This window comes from Chiloscyllium punctatum, chromosome 18 (genome assembly GCF_047496795.1).
Source record: "Chiloscyllium punctatum isolate Juve2018m chromosome 18, sChiPun1.3, whole genome shotgun sequence".
In the NCBI taxonomy this organism is placed as follows: Eukaryota; Metazoa; Chordata; class Chondrichthyes; order Orectolobiformes; family Hemiscylliidae; genus Chiloscyllium; species Chiloscyllium punctatum.
Genome location: NC_092756.1, coordinates 28672506 through 28689711, shown reverse-complemented (window position 1 = coordinate 28689711; position 17206 = coordinate 28672506). Strand labels below are relative to the sequence as shown.

Genomic DNA, 17206 nt, shown 5'->3' with positions numbered 1-17206 from the left:
GCAGGTCAGGTGAATTAGCTGTGTTAAATTGCCCGTACTGTTAGGGGCAGGGGTAAATGTAGCGGTATAGGTCGAGGTGGATTGTGCTTCAGCGGGTCGGTGTGGACTTGTTGCTCAACAGGGCCTGTTTCCAAACTATAAGTAATCTAATCTAATCTAATCTAATCTAATCTAATCTAATCTAATCTAATCTAATCTAATTCATTCCTTGTCTGCTTGCATTCGCTTTTCAAATATTCTTTAATCAGCTCCTAAAATGATTCTATTTCTCAAAATTCATCTCCGAATTCAATAACTCTCAGAATACAAATACCTACTCCAAAATTCTTTATCATGTCCCGATGGGTTTGAAGTTCTAACGTCTAGTTTCCATTCATCTAAACGACGGAATTTCCATCGTGTTTACTCGTAACAACTTCACATTATCTGAATAACCTCTCTTCGGACACAACTAAGTCTTTCCTGATTTCTCCCGCATTATTCCTTATTCAATGCTACCATCCCTTTAAACCCTCTCTTTTCGTTTCTAGTGGCTTTATCTACCAGTAGACCTCATTTCCATTGTTTATAACGACATGGTATCATGGCCGTGTCATTCCTAACGTCTTTATTGTCCAGTAAACACTGCCCGTGTCTTTCATCATGTCTATATATCCCTGTATATTTCAACCTGAGAAAGGATGCTGGGTCCAATTCAATGAATGAAAACTCACCACTAAGCTATGCAAACCTATAACCGACACAGGAACGGTGGAAACAATTTCTATTACAGCTGAATCGATTGGTTGCAACAGAATCGGATCAAATCCCAGTCACATAAATGACTGTTGTTCTTATAGTTATTTGTTCTCTACGTGTGCTGAAGTAACACAGTGAGGGATCAATTACTATTGCCAGTCATACTTAAGCGGTTGGGTATGAAATGCTGAAGTTGTGAGATCAGAGCAGTTTCTGTTGACATAGACCATTCACTGTTCGAATATCAGTCTTAGGAATTAGACAGAGAGCGATTTTGAACGAAATTTGAGCAGGGAGGTTTTCTCCATGGCGTAACACCAATTTGTGTGGTTACTTTGTTGTTTACCTCATTTGAGTGTTTTGCCTCTTTGGGGATTTTGAAGTTATCCTCTCTATACAAAAGTTCCGTGCTTTTGCACCATTATACATAAGATGCAGTACAATACCACCCAACGCTGTTTCGGTCAACTTGCACAGATATTGACCCCTGGAAACAGCACTGTGCACTCTCCTCGAGTCTGGAAAATAATTTGCTGCATTCCCGCTCTTATGGCTCTTTTCATGACATCGGTTTCTGTTCTTCACGGAATCCCATTCAGCAGATATTGTCACTGAGTCATTTCTTTGTATGCGCTCAGATCATGGCACGGTGGCACAGTGGTTAGCACTGCTGCCTCACAGCGCCAGAGAGCTGGGTTCAATTCCCACCTCAGGTGACTGACTGTGTGGAGTTTGCACGTTCTCCCAGTGTCTGCGTGGGCTTCCTCCGGATGCTCCGGTTTCCCCCCACAGTCCAAAGATGTGCAGGTCAGATGAATTGGCCATGCTAAATTGTCCGTAGTGTTAGGTAAGGGGGAAGTGTAGGGGTATGGGTGGGTTGCGCTTTGGCGGGTCGGTGTGGACTTGTTGGGCCGAAGGGCCTGTTTCCACACTGTCAAGTAATCTAATATCACAGTCCATAACCCAGAAGTCAGACCATACTCAGGGAACCGTACTCTGCTCTTGATCATTTCATGAACATCAGGGAGAAATATCAATGCTGTTCAAAATTTAATAACCTGTTTTTCAGAAGCAAGATAAACAGTTCCAGGTTTCTGCTTTTGTTGTCACAAGGACCAAGATTGTAAATGCTGGAACCAGTTGAGACTGTCAGCTCTCCCACATCCATTTCCTCCCCAGGAAGTGTTCACTTGATGGTCTGAATTGGATTTTTCTAAAAAGAAGAATCTTTTTATCCATTGATTTCTGGTTTATGGGCCCACTCGGCTCCCTCTGGGCCTCTGTACATCGCGCTGACGACAGCATTTTCCCGCAGTCTTCCGTTTTTTTTGGAGAAAGTACCTTCGAGGATTACATCAAAAGATGTTCGCTGTTACTGTGTGATACTCCACCAATGGAGACAGCTCTATCAATGGAGGCAGCTCAGTCCGCTGGAATGGGATAATTTCTGCAGTGTGTCCTGCGGATCAGATACAGTGCACAGATCATGCAGAGTGAGAGCGCTCGAAAACGCCAATTGGTCACTTGTACCTGTGTCAGCTCGGGAGTTATAAAATACGGGTTAAAGCGGAAACACTGGGGATTGGATCATGTTTCAAGTGTTTACGTGAGGCAGGAAGCAGAAAAAGATACACTGTGAAGCGATTGGGATCTGACGACAGGAGCAGCAAATAGGTTGTACAGCGCAGAGGAGAGATTTGAAGTATTGAATTCTGATTGATGGGCTGTTCAAAATAACGCAAAACTCAGACACACTGTGATCAATGCAATCCAGGGACATCTTCACTCCGAGGTCATTGATTATTCCTCGGAGAAAGTTCGGACAGCAGATGCTTGCGATAAGAGTCTGGAGTGTGGTGCTGGAAAAGCACAGCAGGTCAGTCAGCATCTGATGAGCAGAGGAATCCACGTTTCAGGCATAAGCCCTTCAACAAGAATAAGGCTTGTGAGTCGGGACTGAGAGATAATTGGAAGGGATTTGGGGATGGGGGGATGGGGGAAAGCGGTGGTTGGATGAAGGTGAGGCAGAAGATGATAGTTCAGAAGGAGCAGTGAGGTAATGGGTCCAGAGGGCGGTGCCAAGATTGAGGCTTGGGACTTGGGGCAAGGGAAAGGAGAAAACTGTTCAAATCCACACTTGTCCCGTGAGGTGACAGAGTCACAAGGCGCAATATATGGCGTTCGTCCTCCAGGTATTCGGTGGTTCTGGTTTTGCGCTGAAGGAGGCCCAGGACCTGCACTCTTTGACGGAGTGGGAAGGGGGAGTTGAAGTGTTCAGTCACTGGATGGTGAAGTTGGTGGGTGCGGGTGTCCCAAAGATGTTCTGTGAAATGATCTGCAAGAAGGTTTCCTGTCTCCCTGCTGTCGAGGAGACCATACTGGATTAAACAGATGCAGTAGATGACATTGTAATTTGTACAGGTGAATTTCTAACTGAAGTGGAAGGATCCCTTGGGGCCTTAGACAGAGATGAGTGGAGTGGTGTGGGAGCAGCTTTTACCCTTCCTGCGGTGGCAGGGAAAGATGCCAGAAGTGGGGTGTGTGTTTCTTGGAGGTTGTAGACCTGACTTGGGGTTCGTGGATGGAATGGTCTTTTCAGAATGCTGATAGCGGTGTGGAGGGAAATATATACCTGACAGTGGGGTCTGTTTGGAGATTGCAGAAGTCTTATATGATTTATGCTGAGTTTGGTGGGGTGAAAGTTGAGGACCATGTGATTCTGTCCTTGTTGCGGGAGGGGTGCGGTTTAAGGGCGGTTGTGAGTGAAGTGCAGGAGATGCACTGGCGGGCATCGTCAAACACGTGGGATGGAGACCAACTTGGACTTTCTGAGGTGGAATTGGTCATCCTGGGAAAAAATGCACGAGAGGCCGAGGAATTAGGAATAAGTGATTCTGTTTTTACACGAGGTGGGGTGGGAGGAGGTGTCGTATTGTTAGCTGTGGGATTCGGTGGGGTTGTAATATATGTCTGTCATTGGTCATTCCACAAATGGAAGGGAGTTGCCAAGAAGTTCCAGGTGAATTTGAGGTCGGGGTGAAAGGTGTCGGTTGGTGAGGAGAGGAACAAGTGGAGAGAGGTGCCAGAGTAACTGCGAAAGACGGATAATTCCACATATCTGACAAACAGGCAGGCAGGCATAGCTCGGTGATATGTGGGTGCCCATGACTACCCCTTTGGTTTGGAGGAAGTGGTAGGATTGGAAGGAAAAGTTGTTGAGGGTGAGGACCAGTTCAGCCAGCTGGATGAGGGTATCGGTGGAAGGGCACTGGTTGGGATGGGGCGAGATGAAGAAACAGAGGGTTTGGAGACTTTCGTCATGGCAGATGGATGTGGAGAGGGACTGGATGTCTAAGGTGAAGATGACGCGTTGTCGACCAGGGAAATAAAAGTCTTTATTGAGATGAAGTACATAGGTGGTGTCACAAACGTAGCTGAGAATTTCCTGGACTGGGGAGACAGGAGGGTGTTGAGGTAGGAAGAGATGAGTTGGGTCAAACAGGCGCAGGAGGAGACAGCAGGTCTTAGGAAGGAGGGAGAATCGGGCAGTGTGGGGTTCAGAGACAATGAGGTTGAAGGCTGTGAATGGGAGATTCCCCAAAGGTGATGAGATTGTGATGGTCTGGGAGATTATGTCATATCTTCTCATGCATATGCGACGAGGTGGCCGAGAGGTTAAGGCGATGGTCTGCTAATCCATTGTGCTCTGCACGCGTGGGTTCGAATCCCACTCTCGTCGCTATTTTCGGATTATCACACTGTCTTATTGGAATTGGAACTCCAATGGTTAGTTTATCTGCATCGACCGGATGAGAAAACCTCAAAGAATAATTTGAGACTGATGCCTGAACTTAACGAAATTTAGACTGAAATGGGATAATGAAAAGGAACGCGATTTTCTTTTCCAAGTCAATTTGCTGTGAACATTAATCTTATGAAAGAGATCCAGGGAAACCAAATAACGAGAGATGCGATGTGCATCTTTAATGCTCTGGGATTCTTAATGAGTGTTTTGTCACATGAAATCTGAAGCAGGTTGGGTAGAAGTGATTCATCTTGGTGATAAGAGCACAGAGAGACACCACAAAATAATAGAGATATTTCAAAAGGTGCAGGGGGTGGGTGTAGCGGCACAGAAAACTGGCTGTGAATGCACAGTAGAGAATTGCCGATGTGGGTGCCGTGATTGGCATGGACAGACTTACACATTGATCTCGACCTTTCCCCCTTGCTCTTGCCATTGATGAAGGTTGGATATAAGACACAGATCAACACAAGATGTGGGAAGCAAGCTCCCTCTCGTTATGCACACACTGGATGCATCACATTCAACTATGAACAACGGGAGAAGTCAGCATGTTAACTGCAGGAAGTGAACGTAAACTGTGGATCAATAACCACAGATTAATGCTGCATAAACATCTAAAGTGTCTTGTAACGAATGTCATTAACAGACGTTTCGTTCTAATACCTAACATGGCTTTCATGGAAAACCAAGTCTCACAAACTTGATTGTGTTTTTTGAAGATGTAACAAAGAAGATTGATGAGGGCAGAGTAGAAGATGTGATCTATATGGACTTCAAGGAGGACTGAATAGGAAGGTTAGATGGAATAAAGGGAGAACCAACCACTTAGATACAGAACTAGCTCAAAGGTAGACAACTGAGGGTGCCAGTGGAGCGTTGTTTTTCAGACTGGAAGCCTGTGACCAGTGGAGTGCCACAGCGATCGGTGCTGTGTCCTCTACTTCTTATAATTTACATAAATGATTTGGATATTAGCATAAGAGGTACAGTTAGTAAGTTAGAGATGACACCAAAATTGTTGGTGTAGTGCACAACGAAGAGGGTAACCTCAGATTACAACAGGATCTGGCCAGATGGGCCAATGGGCTAAGAAATGGTAGATGCAGTTTTATTCGCATAAATGTAAGGTGCTGCATTTTGGGAAAGCAAATCTTGGCAGGACTTATACAAATAAGGATAAGGGCTTGGGAATGTTGCTGAAGAAAGAGACCTTGGAGTGCAGGTTCATAGCTCCTTGAAAGTCGAGTCGCAGGTAGATCGGAAGGGAAGAAGGCCTTTGCCATGCTTTCCTTTATTGTTCAAAATATTGAAGTGCAGGAGTTGGGAGGACATGCTGCGGCTATACAGGGCATTGGTTAGGCCATGTTGGAATATTGGGTGCAATTCTGGTCTCCTGTCTGTTGGAAAGATATTGTGAAACTTGAAAGGGTTCGGAAAGGATTTCCAAGAATGTTGCCAGGGTTGCAGGATTTGAGCGTTAGGGAGAGTCTGAACAGGCTGGAGCTGTTTCCTCTGGGGCATTGGAGGCTGAGGGCTGTCCTTATAGATGTTTACGAAATTATGAGGGGCATGGATACGATAAATGGACAAAGTATTTTCCCTGGAATCAGGGAGTCCAGACTTAGAGGGCATAGGTTTAGTGTGAGAGGGGAAAGATATAAAAGAGACCTAAGGGACAACGTTTTCACACAGACGGTGGTAGGTGTATGGAATGAGCTACCAGAGGATGTGGTGGCTGGTACAATTGCAACATTTAAGAGGCTTTGAATGGGAATATGAAGAGGAAGGGTGTGGAGGGATATGGGCCGGGTGCTGGCGGGTGCGACTAGATTGGGTTGGGACATCTCGTCGGCATGGGCAGATTGGACTGAAGGGTCTGTTTCAATGCTGTACATCTCTATGACCACATTTCAAGGTGGATGACAACAATACCAATTTTGTTTTGAAATTGAGATCTACTTCATCATTTTACACAGCGAACAAGTTCAATTTAAATAATACAAATCACGTTCACTCACACGGAATAAAACTGTCATTTCATTACAAACATTGTCCTTTTTAAGTAGCAGTTACTTAACATGAAAACTAAGATGTAATTTTTATTGAACTTACGTCAATTAACACCATTATCTTACTTCGGATTGACTGCAATATGCACATGCTAAATAAGGTTTAAGAAAGGAAGAATTTTAGTATGATTCGGTGGTGATGAAAAATAAGATTCGGGTATCATGGGGCGGATATTCCACCAATGGCTCCAGTGGTGGAAATGGTCAGTGGGCATTAATTCTATGATGGTATAGAGGTGAGGGAGCTGTCAGGGATGGGAGCTCCCACCTCATCTGGAGCAGCGTCTGTAGACATGGCCCAGGGAGCATTGTGACATCAGACTGGGAGGTCCAACCAACACATGGAGCTGCTTTTATTAACATGGACCAGCAGGGAGCATCGGGACATCAGACTGCGAGATCCAACCTCATTTGGAGCAGCATCTTTTGACATGGACCAGGGAGCTTTGCGAGATCAGTCTGAGAGCTCCACCCTCATCTGGAGCAGCTTTTCATGACATGGAGCAGCAGAGAGCATTGGGACATCAGACTGCGAGATCCAATCTCATTTGGAGCAGCCTCATTTGACATGGACCAGGGAGCATTGCGAGATCAGTCTGGGAGCTCCACTCTCACCTGGAGCAGCATTTAATGACATGGAGCACCAGGGGGCATTGGGACATCAGTCTGGGAGCTCCAATCTTACTTGCAGCAGCTTCTATTGACATGGAGCAGCAAGGAGCAATGGAACGTCACGTTGGGAGCTGCAATCTCACCTGGTGCAGCTTGTATATACATGGAAGAGGCGGGAGTATTGGGATATTAGGCTGGGGGAAAGGATGTTAAACCAATTTAATCTGAAGTAAAACAAGTTTCAACACCTCAGATGGTAATTGATTTGCGAAGAATCTGTCGCGGGAAAAAAAAATTCTTTAGATATTCAAGACAAGTCCTGCAAATATTCAACTCAGGAAAACGCACTAATACAGAAAGAAATGCGAGTGATGTTTCAGGTCTTTGACTTTTCTTTTCTGACCGACTATACACTGGATTACATGACCAAAAGGACTTTTTCACTCATTTCATGTTACTTATTTCCAGCAAATATAAGAGCTCATTGACGCAATCTAAATCTGAAAATTGTGGGAAATGCGATATTGTCATTAGGCTGGAGTTTACCTCGAATTATAGTGGAAACGCAGGAAAATAAGTTGAAGTTTCCTCGATCAACAGTGACCTCGTTGATTGGCTGATCAGATTGTGAATGGTAGTTTTATTTGAGGAGAACTTGAAGTGAATAATTGATGGTGATTATCTTTGATTTTTGTTCACCTTGGGAATGTTACTGTTATTGCTCATGTCCTTGGTAACACCACAGCTCTGCAGAATGTAAAATCTCAGCTGTGCATCTGGCCAGTGTTACAACCATTCATATACCTGGCTATGGATCAGATGGTTATCGGTTCGAAATTTAATTGGCGCAAGAGCGTTGTGGATATTCACAGCACATCCAAGCTAATTTTATTTGTTACACTGAGGTGGATAATATTTGGAATTTTCATCTCTACGAACGAAAATTATTTCACTGTCTTCGATAAGATAAACATTACCAAGGACAATCAGAGTTAAAAATCCCACAGCACCAAGTTGCATCGAACAGGCGTATTTGGAAGCAACAGCTTCTTCGTCAGATGGTTGACAACTGTTGGACTCCAATCTGACTTTGCGTGATTTTCAAATTTGTCCACCCCAGTCCAACACCAACACTTCCAAGTCAGGGGTACCTTCGACACCACGAACGATCGGTTAAAGTCCAGATGATCTTCCAAGATTGCGCATGTTGACACATACGTCAAGTTTCGGCAGAAAAACACCAACCAGATGAAGGAACGGCTCCCTGAAAGCTCGTGCTTCCAAATAAATCTGCTGGACTATGCCCTGATGTTGTGTAATTTTTAACTTTCTCTACCCAACTCAAACACTGGCACTTCGATATCATAGAAAACAACAGTCATGTCCCAGCGCTGTCAGAGAAGACAATCCTGAAAGAGCAACGCACATTGTTCATAGGTACGTTTCATTTGCAGAAACCAACCCATTCAATCGCTGCAGCTCCTGTGTATGTAAAGCACAGAAAAGAAATAGCTGAGACTCAGTTTTGACAGTATTTTGAAACTCTTTGGGAAGTGGACTCAGAGGAGAATGAAGGATGAACTGTCCGACTGCACAGAGAGGAGGAAGGCACTTTTCCCTTTTTTAAAGGGCTGGGGTAGTGACTGATCTAAGGCAGTAAACAGATTCCTGGTAGGCCTGCTCTCTCTGCGTCAGGAACAGAAGTCCTGATTTCCTGAACGGTAATGAAACCCACGCCACTCAGTGAAGGCGCCGAATACGAACCACTAGACCACTCGGGATGAGGGCAGAAACTGTTGCACCGTTTCTTCATAACACAGTTTTAAAAATTATGTCACTGCAGATATGTTTCCCCTCAAACATGAATGAATTATCAAATGTTTACAGCACAGAAATGGGTCCCATCATCTCCCTTCCCAGCACCTGGTCTGTAACCTTGTAAACTCTGATGTTCACGTGTTCATCTCAATGCTAATTACCCTGGAACGTCTTAATCTTGTAAGATGCAATAAATGGGATGGAAGTTTGAGATGGGGAAAATAAGTTCACACCCAGTCGGGGAACTGAAGCCCATTTTTACCCAAGCACTGAAGCACGCAGACACATTTCCACAAGAGTGAAACAGGCCTCGGGAGAAAACAGAAAGTAAGATTTCGCCCGCTTGGCTGATATTGTCCAATTTCAGACTTCAACACCAGTGTCTGGTTACTGCAAAGAAAGGAAACATTCAGCCCCTCCCGTCCCAGTGTTCCTTGCCCATTGTTTCCCCATTACTCTGTAGTTTTTCTGCCTCACCTCGTTCTTGCAGCAAAACTAGATCGTTGCTCACGCCCGCTATTTCCTGTCCTGACGAACGGTTTTCCTCAAGTTCTTGCACTGAAAAACAGGAATGGGATATTTCAAACACTTTTCTGGTTTACAAGGTCAGTGTTATCACCACTGAGCCAGCACATTGCCAGCTCAGAGATAAGGTCTCATACATTAGAAACTTCAATGCAACAGATGATTGGTTAGCCTCAATGTTGTAAGGCAAACAACAAGACTGGAAAAGAGCCGAGGGCATCATGCACCGAAGGATGGGAGAAAAGAATGATGAATCTCATGATGTCCAGGGTGGTGTTAACAGAAATCTTCCCTGGAAGTATAGTGATGAGGATTTAATGCTTTCACTGTCATGGCTTGTTAAATGTTAACATTTACAATAATCGATGTGAAATACTGCCTGATCTTTCGAAGCAGAATGATGTTGTGCAGCAGTCAGAACCGCTTCCCTGTATGTTTCAGTTCCGCATTAGCAACGTCAGCTGCAATTGCCTGACGTTCAATCAGTTTAAATCAAGAACGGAGGGGGCGTCACTAAAATGGAAGGGGAATGGTGGTTTGTGAGAGTTAACTACATATTTCGTGGGGCCAGGTTCAATGTCGATACTGAATATCGGTTTTCCTGTTTATCTTGGTGTACTGACCACTCCATATCAATTACTCATATTATCTGCCATTTGTCTTGTTCTTTGTTCATTGCACCTCGGTTCAGTGTTCCGGGGGGACCACGTTTTTTTAATTTGGCACGTTTTACTCAGGTCGGTTTTGCAGTTTCATATTAAGGCCAACAATTTTAGGAACAGAAAGACACCATTCAGACCATTAAGTCTGCTCCGCTATTGAATGGTTTCATGTCTGATCTGATAACCTTGAACTGCACTTTCTTACCTTTCCCCATAACGCTTAATGTCTTTGCAGTTTGAAGATCTGCCGATCTCAGCCTCATTACACCTAATGACACTTCCTCAACAGCCTTCTGCTACAAGAAAGTCCACTGATCCAGAACTGTCAGAGAGAATAAATGCTTCTTCATCTCTGTTTTAATTGTGAGATCCGTATTCTAATACGAAGTTATAAATCATACAACACCAGGTCATAGTCCAACAGGTTAAATTGGAAGCATTAGCTTTTGGAGGGCTGCTCATCTATCAGGTGTTCGTGGAGTACAACAGTTATAAGATACAGAACTTATCGTAAAAGTTTACAGTGTGATGTAATTGAAATTATGCATTGAAAAATATCTTGATTGTTTGTTAAATCTTCTATCTGTTAGAATGACCATGTTAGCTTCAATTCTTTCTTATGTAATTTGCAAAACGTTTTTGAAAGTCACATTCTCAGTTGAACTTTAACAATTAGTGTCAGCCCCGACAATATTTTGAAGGTTTTCGCCCCTGTGTGCTGTGTCCGTGCCATAATGTTTAGGCTGACGCTAATCTCAGCACAATGGTGAGCACTGCTGCCTCACAGCGCCAGAGACCCAGGTTTAATTCCCGCTTAAGGCGACTGACTGTGTGGAGTTTGCGCATTCTCCCAGAGTGTGTGTGTGTGTGTGGGGGGGGGGGGGGGGGTGCTCCGGTTTGCCCCCACATCCCAAAAATGTGCAGGTTAGGTGAAGTGGCCATATTAAATTGCCCGGAGTGTGACGTGTATGGGAATGGATCTGCGTGGGTTGCACTTCGGCGGGTTGGTGTGGACCTGTTGAACCGAAGGGCCTGTTACGACTCTGTCAGTAACCTGATCAAAAAAAATACCACGCTGTAGGCAATGATGTTTTGAGGCACGGTACATTGGTGAAACCGAGCAAAGGGTACAGCAAAAGATGAATGGAACTGCACATCAATCACAGACATTTGTGCCCCTTCGCAGCTGGAGAGCACTTCCGTGTTCCAGGACATTCAACCTCGGACATTCAGGTGACAATCCTCCAAGGCAGACTTCGACACAGGCAGAAGCTAAATGTGCCCGAGCAGAGGCTGATAGCAAATTTTGGAATCAATGGGGATGGCCACAACTGTGACCTTGGGTTCATGTCACAGTACAGGTGATCCCAATGCCCTATCTACACACAGCGACCCTCCGACACACACACACACACACACACACACACACACACACACACACACACGCATATATACGTTTGTGGGGTGAATTTGTACTTGCAAAATTACATTGCACTTTGATCAAAAAGTGCATGAATCCATGTCAATCTCTGTTAACTCATTTTATAAAATTAGAATCAGTCTAAACATTATGGAACAGACAACAGCACACGGGGGCTGACACCAATTCTTAAAGCTCACATGAGAATGCAACTTTATAATAAAAAGTTTTGCGCTTTACAAATGAAAGAAGTGAAGCCATCATGGTTATTATAACAGATGGGAAACTTAGGAAACAATGAAGGTATTTTTCAACGTACACTTTCAGTTATATCACACTGTAAACTTGTGCTTTAAATTCTGTGTCTTACAACTGTGTACTGCACAACCACCTGATGAATGAGCAGCAGTCTGAAAGCTAGTAATTCCAATTTAACCTGCTGGACTATAACCTGGTGTTTTGTGATTTTTAAATTTGCATACCCTAGTCCAAAATCTGCATCTACAAGTCATTCAATCCAAGGCATTCTTGTCACAGAACCAACCTTTGTGCATTCAACTTATTAAATCCTTGAAAAAAAACCTAAATGTTTCAGTAAGCATTATTTTTGTCGTACTGAGTCTGAGCAGGCAAAGGCAACTACTTTCAACGTTTATTTCCATTGGAATTCATCTCCGATATGAAATTCTCACTGACTCTGACAGCACTGATATCTTTGCTATTTTATAATGTCAGGAATTCATGTTCAATTTACGACTTTCAGAAGGAACATTAAATATTTTTCCCTGACTGGAAATCAACGTTGGGAAATAGCAGTGAGAGAGCTGAATTTGAACACTTTCACACGAAGGAAGACATATGCAAGGTTTGCAAATTTTCTTGGTGACTTTGTTTTTGACTTATTGGTTCAGTTGAAAAATGACAGTCATTGTGTTTTTAAAAGCATGGCGAATGGCCCTTCAGCCTATTGCATCATTATCAGTCATCAAACATCTCGTTTGTAAACACAGTTTCCAGCACGTGACTCGTCGTCTCAAGTCTTCAGTTAAATTGTTATTCAATTTCTTAAGTGCTTAAGTGGAACAAAAACACCGCTGTGAACTAACAGTTCTGAAAGTGAAACTCTTTCTCAGAGCCGTTTGTTAGTTTTCCTCAAGATGCTGCGGAAAATCTTTATGTACTCACATCAGAATTGGTTTACCCTGTTTCTTCTTCAGCTTCCTTCTTCTTTCTATTAAATGGTTTAGATTCCAATACAGATACACAGTGCAGGTTGCAGAAGTCACGTGTTTGTACTTTCACTGACACTGTCTCGGCAGGAGCTGCAGTCCTTCCCCACGCTGATTCAGACAGCACTGTCCTTCCTGTGGCATGTCACATGGAAAATGGAAGGACAGGCATTAATAACCCGCATTTGAGAAATTAGCGACAGTTTTAACACATTTGCACTGCCCCAGCGAGGAATTGAACTCCTATCTCCCGCATAACATGCGGCGACACTAACCACTATATTCCCGAGGACAACCGTTTCAAAGGAGACCCCTCAGCCCGTTGTGACTCAATTTGTCAATAACAACTGCTTAACGACTCGAATCGTTTAGCCCATAGCTTTGTCCTATTGGCAAAACATATTCACATCTGAATATTTCTTCAGGTTCTCAGGGTTCCTGCCTCTCTGAACCTTACAGACACAGTGTTGCAAATTCCAACACACGCGGCCCTATAACGCTTTTCCACACATGTACTTAAACCTTTCTGTCTTTCTCATTAAATTTCTGCCCACCCCCCGTGATCAATTCTCCGTCGATGGGAAACGTTACTTTCAGTCTAAATATCCATACCCCTCATTATTTTGTACATCTGAACCATGCCTTCTCACAAATGCCTCTGCACCGTGAAAAATAACCCCAGTTTGTCCTGTCTCTCTTCAGCCTAGACACTATCCGAGTGAATCTCTCCTGCACCTTTCCCAGTGTGATCCCATCCCTGGACTCCTGTGAACTGCAGACAATAGTCTATGTAGAGTCAAATGAACCTTTTTTTTAAACATTCTGCATCAGCATGCGGTGTTGGTCTGCAGCATATGTTGCCGAGCAGTCTGGAGTCACATGGAGGCCAGAGAAGTTAAGGACGGCAGATTCCTTCCCTCAAGGCCTTTATTGAAACAGATGGCCTTTTCTGACAACGTGTTTAGCGGTTCCTTAATTGGAGGTATTTCTTGCATTTCTGTTCTTCCACCGGCCTGATGTGGTGAGAATCGAACCCGTCTCACCAGAATGTGACCTGGCCTTTTGTGTTAAAATCCAGCAGTAATTCCAGTAGGCTATTGCAGAAAGTCGTCCTGGCTGATCTTTTCCAATAGAGTCTCTTTTCCCCAATTATTCTCTGTGTCCATTTATTGAGCCTCACGCTCCAATAATCTCTGGTCCACGTCAGTAAAAGCTGCTAAAAGAGAATTGATCTCACAGCCACGATATCCAAACGGATCGAATGATTTGAAGGTGCCAATGAAGAGATTGGGGCATGGTCGCCCAGCAAGAGTAAGTGCAATGGCATAGACTGGACGGTATCAACGTGAATGTTTCTGTTGGATTGTGCAATGCCTTAGTCAAATGGGACGAGGGACGGAAAAGAGAGTGAGGGCGAGTGGGAGGGAGGGATATCTTCGAGAACTTTTGGGTTTAAATCCTGATGCATGAAACGCTGAAATATCAGAGAACAAAATTCGATGGAAAACAAATCATCACCTCGGAGAACATTATCATGGAAAAACGAGTTATTTCTTACCGTGTTTCATCAAAAGTAAAACTTTGACAGAATTGACCGCTGTGATGTGGATTCGATACGAAGTTTCAGCAATCCCAACGCAGAAAGCGAAATACTAAATGGTTGCAGCACTCCACAGACCACACGTCCAAACAGCTGCCGCTATGCTAGCAGAGGAAATGTCAGGAAGAATACACAATATCAGGACTAAATGAGAGGCATGTGGGAACTGAGAATGGGCTGAATCTTTAACTTTCACGTCCCCAGAGTCTGTGGAGATTCCACGAATAATAATATTGGAGAATGGGATTAATGAAACTCTCCAAACTCATGGGACAGTGCCGGATATTGTTGAAACGTATGCTTTAATAACATTATTTGGGCAGCACGGTGGCACAGTGGTTAGCATTGCTGCCTCACAGCGTCAGAGACCGTGGTTCAATTCCTGCCTCGGGCAGCTGACTGTGTGGAGTTTGCACATTCTCCCCTTGTCTGTGTGGGTTGACCTCTGGGTGCTCCGGTTTCCTCCCACAGTCCAGAAATGTGCAGATTAGGTGAATTGGCCATGCTAAATTGCCATTAGTGTTAGATAAAGGGCAATGGGTCTGGGTGGGTTGCGCATCGGTGTGGACTTCTTGGGCCGAAGGGCCTGTTTCCACACTGTAAGTAATCTGATTTAGTCTAAAAAAAATATAGTGTAACATCGGCTACTCCATCACTTTACCCACACAAGGCAGTACCAACTGCTGCAGGCAATCACACTTAATTCCAGTTCCAGACCCAGAATCAGGGAAACTGTGTGAAGTAGCCACGAAGATCCAGTTGGGATGGAATGACAGGAGAGGGGCGCGTGTATTTCCGAGGTTGAGACTGCTCCTGGTCAAAAGCGGGGCGGAAGGGAAGACTTGCCCCCATTATAGCCATACATGTTGTTGATACAGCCGATTGGCGCATCTGAAGCGTGTTGGACCTTTACATTTGGGGTGGCAACGTTCGAAATTTCATTTTCCTATTTGGACATTAGCAGTAGCAGCTGCTTATGTTTGCATCAGCTCAGGAGCAGCTTCTTGTTCCCAGTAAATTCTGCAACCTGGACAAGGTGGTGTTGTGGTTATATAATAAACGAGTCATCTTTGGGGACTCAGACACGGAAGTGGTAATGGTAAAGTTCGACGAATAAAACCTGGAATGGAAGCCTGACCACAGGAACAAAGAATATGACTTTAATTTCCTGCAATCCCATTCATGCATGACCCTTATACAGGGGATGCTACCATCTTTACCCAATCCTGCCTACTTGTGACTCCAGGTGCAGAACAACATGGCTTACCCTTAATCCGAGAATGCCGACACTGTGGGTAGGCTGGCCGTTCGTCCCATTCCAGTCGACACCATCCCTTCGAAGGACATCCTATCAGACCCACACTCCATACCTATTCCGTTTCCCTTCATTTCCCATGGCTGATCCCAGTAACCTTCAAACCTTCTGACTGTGGGAGGAAACTCACACAAGCAAAGAGAGAATGTGCAAACTGCAAACAATCAAACGAGACTGGGATCGAATCCATGTCTCTCGTGCAGCAAGGCAGCAGCGAATCAGAATGAACAACAAATGCTGTCCTGACCAGCGACAACCACACCCTGTGGGTGTATCAGGAAGAATAAAAACACATTCACAACATGGACAACGGAACTTACGTCTGCGTGGACATGATTTGAACCAATTGTTTATCCTGGGTAGATACAAAGACACCGATATCACAGAGAAACCAGGGCAATGCGGAATTCAAATACCTGCTGCAGTGGAAACTCATTTTCTCAGTCAAACTGGGGACAGACTGTTCAACAGTCCCGTGTGTGGGAAGGGCTCAATGGCCAATAAAAACTCCAGCGTAGCCAGCAAGATTACATGTACCAAACGGAGGTAAATTAAACTGTCAATGCTGCTGTTAATCCCAACCAGCTGCCGGTTTCATAGCGTCAAAGTCATAGACTCACGCAGCATGAAAACAGGCCTTTCACTCCTTCCAGCTCATACTGCACATAATGCCAAACTAAACGAGTCGCATCTGACGGCTCCTGTAATGGCTCAGGTTAACAATGCCCTTGTAATATTATTACTGCATTGTTAATATGAATGTCCAGATATAATTCTGTGGACACGTGTTCAAATCCTGGCATGGCAGATGCTGGAATTTTATTTCAATAAATACCTAGAGTTGATGAGTCTAATGATGATGTTGAATCAGTTGTTGTAGATCTGATTCAATAATGCCTGATAGGGAAGGAAACTGCCATACTTATCTGGTCTCGCTGGCATATGACTCCAGATCCATACTATCGTGGCTGATTCTGAACTTCCCTCTGGGCAATAAATTATGTACTAGGCATGAACGAATAGCTTTTGTTAATCACACTGAAACTTTCCAACTTATTTATCGATCCAAATATCCTGTAAATATTGTAAATGTACTTTCATTCATCACTGCCTCAGGAAGTGAATTGCACACATAAACCATCCTCTGTTAAAAAAAGCCTCTCATGTCTTATTTTAAACCCCTCTTTTCATTTTAAACAATTCCCCGCTCGTCTTGAAGTGCCCCTCCTTGGGGAAAAGACAGTTACAGTTAACTCGAGCCGGACTCTCAATAATTTATAAATTTCTATCAGGTCGCCTTTCAAACTCCAGTGCTCGAGTGAAAATATTCTCAGACGATCCAGCCTTTCGTTATAACACAAACCTTCCCCTGCAGCCATACACTGGTATACCTGTTATAAACCTATTCCA

At 44.1% G+C, this 17206-nt stretch overlaps 1 non-coding gene across 1 annotated transcript; it reads left to right on the top strand.

Moving 5' to 3' along the window:
• Positions 1 to 4395: 4395 nt before the first annotated feature.
• trnas-gcu (transfer RNA serine (anticodon GCU)) lies at positions 4396 to 4477 on the top strand. The gene has a single exon. It is a non-coding gene; the product is annotated as a tRNA-Ser (tRNA).
• Positions 4478 to 17206: the final 12729 nt, after the last annotated feature.